Raw genomic sequence first — 6,087 nt, forward strand, 5'->3', positions numbered from 1 at the left:
AACAGGAGTTAAAACTTACTGACTTTTTGGCATGGCGGTAGTCTGTGCCTCCATAACACAGAAATGGCCTCTTAGCACTGGGCTGCTCTTTTTAAAAAAGCTAAAAGTTTGTTTTGGAAAAAGTGACGCAAAACACTCATACTCACATAAACCACATAAACAATAATCACAGAAGGAAATAACGCCAGCCATTTGTAGTCTGTCTGCAAAAATATCTTCATATCCTGGAATATGTCCGCCGAAGTAGAACAGCCTGTGATTAGCAGAAATAAAAACATTATAATGAGGAACATTTACTAGCAATGTTTGTGAAGTTTAATTTGTGTATAAAACTGCTTTTTGTGTATAAAACTACTTTTTAATGTTTTTCTCACATACAGTACGTATTCTGAAGGAATGTGAAATACCACTGAGACTGTACCTAATGCGATCTAATTTTCATTGCAAATTAGTGAGTCTTCAAATTCCTTTTGAGGTTTCTGTAAATGTTTTACAAAAGAAAAAAAATAATACCTTGCACTGAAAGTAACAGAATTCATCCAAAACAATGAAGAGGTCTCAGTAAGATGCAGATCCGAACACAAACAGATGTAAAATGTATACAGTAAAATACAAAATAAATACGACACTCCTGTATCATGGGTGTAACAGGATTTAACAGAACGGCGTGGTACGAATCTCTGAAGGCATTGACTGGGAAAAGCATCAGTGATGCTAGAGCGACGTGCTGATGAAAGCCACTTTCGCAGCACCATTCCGTTTTGTTCGAGCCTGCTCGCGGAACCAGGGTTATCCTGCTTGGCTTCCGCTCTGTCCTTCGCCACTGCGCGCCAGGGCCTGGGACGCGGAACCAGGGTTATCCTGCTTGGCTTCCGCTCTGTCCTTCGCCACTGCGCGCCAGGGCCTGGGACTAGGCACGGAGGAGCCCGTAGCACAGCACGGGGGTCTTGTGGGGGGTGGGAGAGGGGGGAGCCACACAGAGGTGCCCAGGGCCAGCATGGGCAGAGTCGGGAGCAGGAGGAGGAATGCCCACAGGAATGTCATGAAAGGAGGCCGGCCGGTGTTGTGGATAAAGTGAGTGTTATTGATAATTCGGCCACTTAAATTCTCTGTACATGAAACCACACAGTGCAATAACCCCCCAGAACTGTCCTCTAGTCTGGACCTCTCCTTTCTGTGCTACAAACTCCAGCACTGTGGGAGCAGGTGCTGCGTCTCTCAGGGCAGGAAGAGTCTGTCCCAGTACTGTTCCCAGTCCTGGTCCAGGTGGTCCTCACGCCGCCGGGTTTTTAATTCCAGCCCACCTTCATTAGATACAGTCATTGAAACCTTACTTCATCTCATCTTCATCTAACAATTTGCTTCAATTGAATGCATTTTGTTTGTAGTCAATCACAAAATACTTTACTTCTACATTGTCTTCAAGCTACAAATTCTCATTATATCGAACACAGCACAATATACATATTGAGTGAATTAGGTTAACATCACCAGATTTCCATTAAATCAAATCAGATATACCTGTAGCTGTCTCCCTTCTTCATTACACAAAATCATTCAGCAAAGCTAAAAACTTGTTTTAAATATTTTTCAATAAATTGAGCTAGGCAATGCGAGTCTATGAATATGAAGTACTTTTTGCAAGACATGTTGTTTTTATTCAATAATTTGTGCCGAAATATCCAGGTGAAAAACGCAACAAAATCACTAATTATGAAGAACCTGTTCCTACATTTCTAAACCACATGTTAAATACTACTTAGCAATTTTTCATTCTAGGAAAACACCATCTTTTTAATGCATTAGGCTCCTTGTGTTTTGTTGCATTATCTCAATGCGTTATTCTTGATGTTTAAGTAACCGTGTGGCAGGTCCACATGGCTTCTTCTAGAAGGCCGGGCAGGACTGCCACAGCCGGCCCTGTGGAAGGGGTTTTCACTCCTTCTGGAACACACCACATTGTATTTCGGGTTGAATACAATTTTCAGATTTTCAGGTGATTTCCAAAAAGACGCATGAAGAGAAACCTGAGATACCCGCAAGACCAATCTCACTTTCTGAACACCGAACGGGCCTCCTTCCAAGGGGAAAGCCACACAGAAAAACACCTGAGATGCAGAGCAATGGTTTGTGGGTGCAGAGGTGTACCTGTAACTGTTAGTCGGGTGTCTCCTTCCCTGTTCCGACGCCCCAGCGGCGCCCACAGTGTACACCTGTAGACCCCGGAATGCTGCTGGGTGAGGTTTCTCAGCTCAATTGTGAAACCATCTCCAGTGGGAAACCCCACTGAGTATTTCAGATCACTGTAGACACTGACCAAGTTGCTCTGAAGATTCCAGCGAACGATACCACTTAAGTGGCCTTGATCAGAAACCTACGGAAAATCCACAAAGCATCAGACTTGGAATTGAACACATACTTCACAAGCATGCAATTCGCAACCTCAACATTCAAATCACCCTGAAGCCTCGTCGATACGTCTCGTTTCGTTTTCTTAGAAAACTTTAACATTTAATGTTAGTGAGCCCCAAGACTGTTAAAAAAAAGTACAAAAGTTTTAGCATAAGAAATAAATCATTGCTTTAGGCATACTGTGGCTTTTTACAAAATTCAAGAGAATAAGTATGATTTCAAAGAATGACCATAAGCAGATAATGATCCAGATACATTTGTTTGAAAACAGAAGGTGAATATCAGACCATATACAGTATGTAAAGTGAGTTTTTTTTTGCTTTCTTACCTTATACCAGTTTATAGCTCTGTACTGGACATCTTGTTCGGATTTTGCCGGACATGAGATTAAAACGTCTCCTCCACAATTAGCTGTTGTCTCCATAGCTGCTTGGCCACACAACAAGACACACAAAAGAGCTGCACAAAGTGGTGCGTTTTGTTATTTCTCTGTGACAAACGTGGTGCACTTAATGTCATTTAAACGGGTACTGTATATCAACACTGGATCACACTCTCAGAAATCCACAGATAAGAAAAAAAAGTTTCAGGATTTGTCGTTAGGTGGTGTAATCGCTAGCACACATGCTCCGAGCACGTGCTCCTGTCCTCTCTCGTCTTTCTTCTAGTTTAGGAGAAGTTCACGAGGAATAACACCCAAGAACTGGATGCGCCGGAGGATTGAGGCATAGTGAATCTGGGCTTAACCTGCCTCTGTGAGGCCAAACTAAGGGACAGCTGCACAGGAGGAGGTTGTGAGTTCAAAATGTGAAAAGAGAGGATTTGCATATGATATATGTATAGCTTTGAAAAATGGGAAGTATTATGATTTAGAGCAGCTGTGTCTACCTGACAATCATCGGGACTGAGCTGGACAGAATGGACATCCAGCTGGGAGTCCATCTGTCACAAATATCACAAGCCTCAGTGCCTGTTTCGCACTCTGGTTGGTCAATGCATTAGGAGTAAAGGTTACTTTGTTTACTTTAAGGTACCGTTACATTTAACAATGACACTAGCAGTTCAGTTGGTTTTAATAATTTAAACATAATACTTACAGCAAAGCAAGGACATCTTCAGCTACCTTCTTCACAGCTACAATGAAGAAAGTGAAAGTTTCATTTCTCATGCCTCGTTTTGCTTGGTCACAGAGAAAGAGAAACAGAGTGATTTGGCTTTGAAGTTTTCAACAGCCATTACTTTTAGTTTCCAATCTCATTGCAACAATTCCTGTAAATAAGCGGTTTTAATTAAGAGGTTATGCAAACGCAAGGAAAGAGCACTTAGTTGTGAAAGTTGACTCCAATCAGTGTTAGAACTGTCAACACACCCCGATGTACGTCTTTGCCCTAAACCTCGAAATGCAGTTTATGGATTAGGTCATTTCCTTTCCGATGGAGTGCTACTGAAACGGCCGCTGGAGGCCACACAACCAGCCGTCCTCGACACCATGCTGTCCCACCAGTGAGCGCGTTAAGAAGATCGGTGCGTCCGCTCACAAGCCGGAACGGCAGGGTCCCCCAGTCCACTGACTGGACTCCCTGAGCGGGCAGGCTTGTGTCTGGGGCGAAAGAGGCGGGCTACATCTAAAGATAAAGAAGAGCGCCAAGATCTCAGCCTTGTTAAGGACTGGCGGAACCTGTGCAGAGCGTGTGCATTTATAAATTTGAGACACACCCAGAACACCCTCACCTGAAAGGTGTCCCGTGGAGAGACTCCGCGGCAGGTGTGTCTCGTCCTTCTCAAGATGAAGCCCGGCGAGTGGGCTGAGCAGTAGTGTGCAGTACATGCGCTTCAAGGGGCAATCGGAAATTATTGATTAGTGCGTGTATTTCATACGGAAGCGCACTGCCGCCACCAAGAAAGGTATCTCGTAATTACGAGATAGTAATTCTTGCGTACTTTATGTGATCACGCGATAGCACAATTGTCATATATTATCTATAATATCGCTACGTGCGGACTTAAACTTGCCAGCCAAGTTCACGGTAGCTTCTAGATGCGTTCAGTGCACAATGTAACAGATTGTACATACACAAAGGTCATCATTGTAATTACATTAATTACACTAATTACATTGTAATTAGCAATTACGAGATAAGGGGGCGAATTTTTTTTTTCCCCTTGGTGGCAGCAATGCGCTTCCGTAATTCCAGAGTATCCCTTACACTGTTTTCCAGCTTCTAAAAGAACATACATTTTTACCACTAGATGGAAACATAACCCTAAAAATCCCTTTCATGGTTATTTCAGTTCCCTCAGCTCGGAGCATTCTTGAGAGCTTCCTACGCGCACAGTATTCACATTAGCTGAAATTCTTATACTAGTGCGCACAATTATTCAATCACTGTTGAAACACGTACAAGTAGCATCTAAACATTGTCAGAGACAGAATCTCCTAAAACCCACAGCCTGTGCGAATGGTTGAAAATCCCAAATCCCCAGACAGTTCTTTAATATGAGCACAAATCCATTACATCCCACGTTAACATCCTGTATACTGTACATTCCGTTCATAAAAGAAAGCGGAACGAATTTCTTCATTTGAAAAGTCTCACCGTCAATACTTTCCTTTCAGCGCAAAGGCATTCAATGTTTTTTTTAAAAGGTTATGGGCCCTGGTTACAAAATATTAAGCTACGTACCCTTCAATGCTTCTCAGGGTAGCAAAGTGTTTTGGAAATGGGGCCCTGCGTTTTCTGACTTGTGCGAGAGGGACAGGGAGGGCGCCTGGCCGCACAGCCTGGAATTCTGCCGTACGGTTGTATGTACAGTATGTGTGCACATGGTATGAAAGTAGATCATCCGTAATGATGTTGAACAATATCCGGATATCTCATAACACTGTTATATTTTTCCCTGTTTGTGTAGAAACAACTGCAGGAACTGTGAGGCTATAGCAATGGTACATTTTATTTTAATTACAGGGAAACTGTTACGGTTAACAGGCAACTATTAACATACTATTGTAGGGGTGGTTGAAACTCTTTAGTCTTACGGCCCACCAAGAGCATGAAATTTTGTTTGTGTCTTGCTCTACCCATTTATTTTGATGTGGGTTTCGCATGTGTCCTGCAATTTCACAGCAAAGCAGGCCTGCAGCACAGAGTCTTGATCTATGGGCTGACTCACAAGCGATTCACACAGTAACACTATATAGTGCCTTGCAACAATATTCACCTCCTTTAAATGTTGTTCAATTACAGACGATGCATGCATATTTTTTAAAAGTGAATACTTTTAATAATCGTACGGGTGAAAGAAATGAAACATCAGCAAAAGCTAAAAAAAAACTATTCACTCTTAAATACTTAAATGTGTGTATGCATCATTCGAATTTCAAAAATACTGTATTTACTGAATATACAGTATGTACTTAACAGTGTAATTTAAGTTCAGTAGTTTACTGTATTAGCCAGACTACAGAAAATGTCAAGGTATTTTCACAGTTACTTGGGTGTATGGAAAATTGTATGTATTCATGTACTAAAAAGTTCCTCCAAAACGTAAGATTTAATTTATAAAAAATAAAATATTTTAAAAATTAAAGCTCTTAAGGAACAAAACAAAAAGACATGATCTACACTAATATATGTCAGTAAACTTTTACTTAAAATAAATGTCTACTTAGAATGC

Source organism: Atractosteus spatula, chromosome 6 (assembly GCF_055471065.1).
Source record: "Atractosteus spatula isolate fAtrSpa1 chromosome 6, fAtrSpa1.hap1, whole genome shotgun sequence".
Lineage (NCBI taxonomy): Eukaryota > Metazoa > Chordata > Actinopteri > Semionotiformes > Lepisosteidae > Atractosteus > Atractosteus spatula.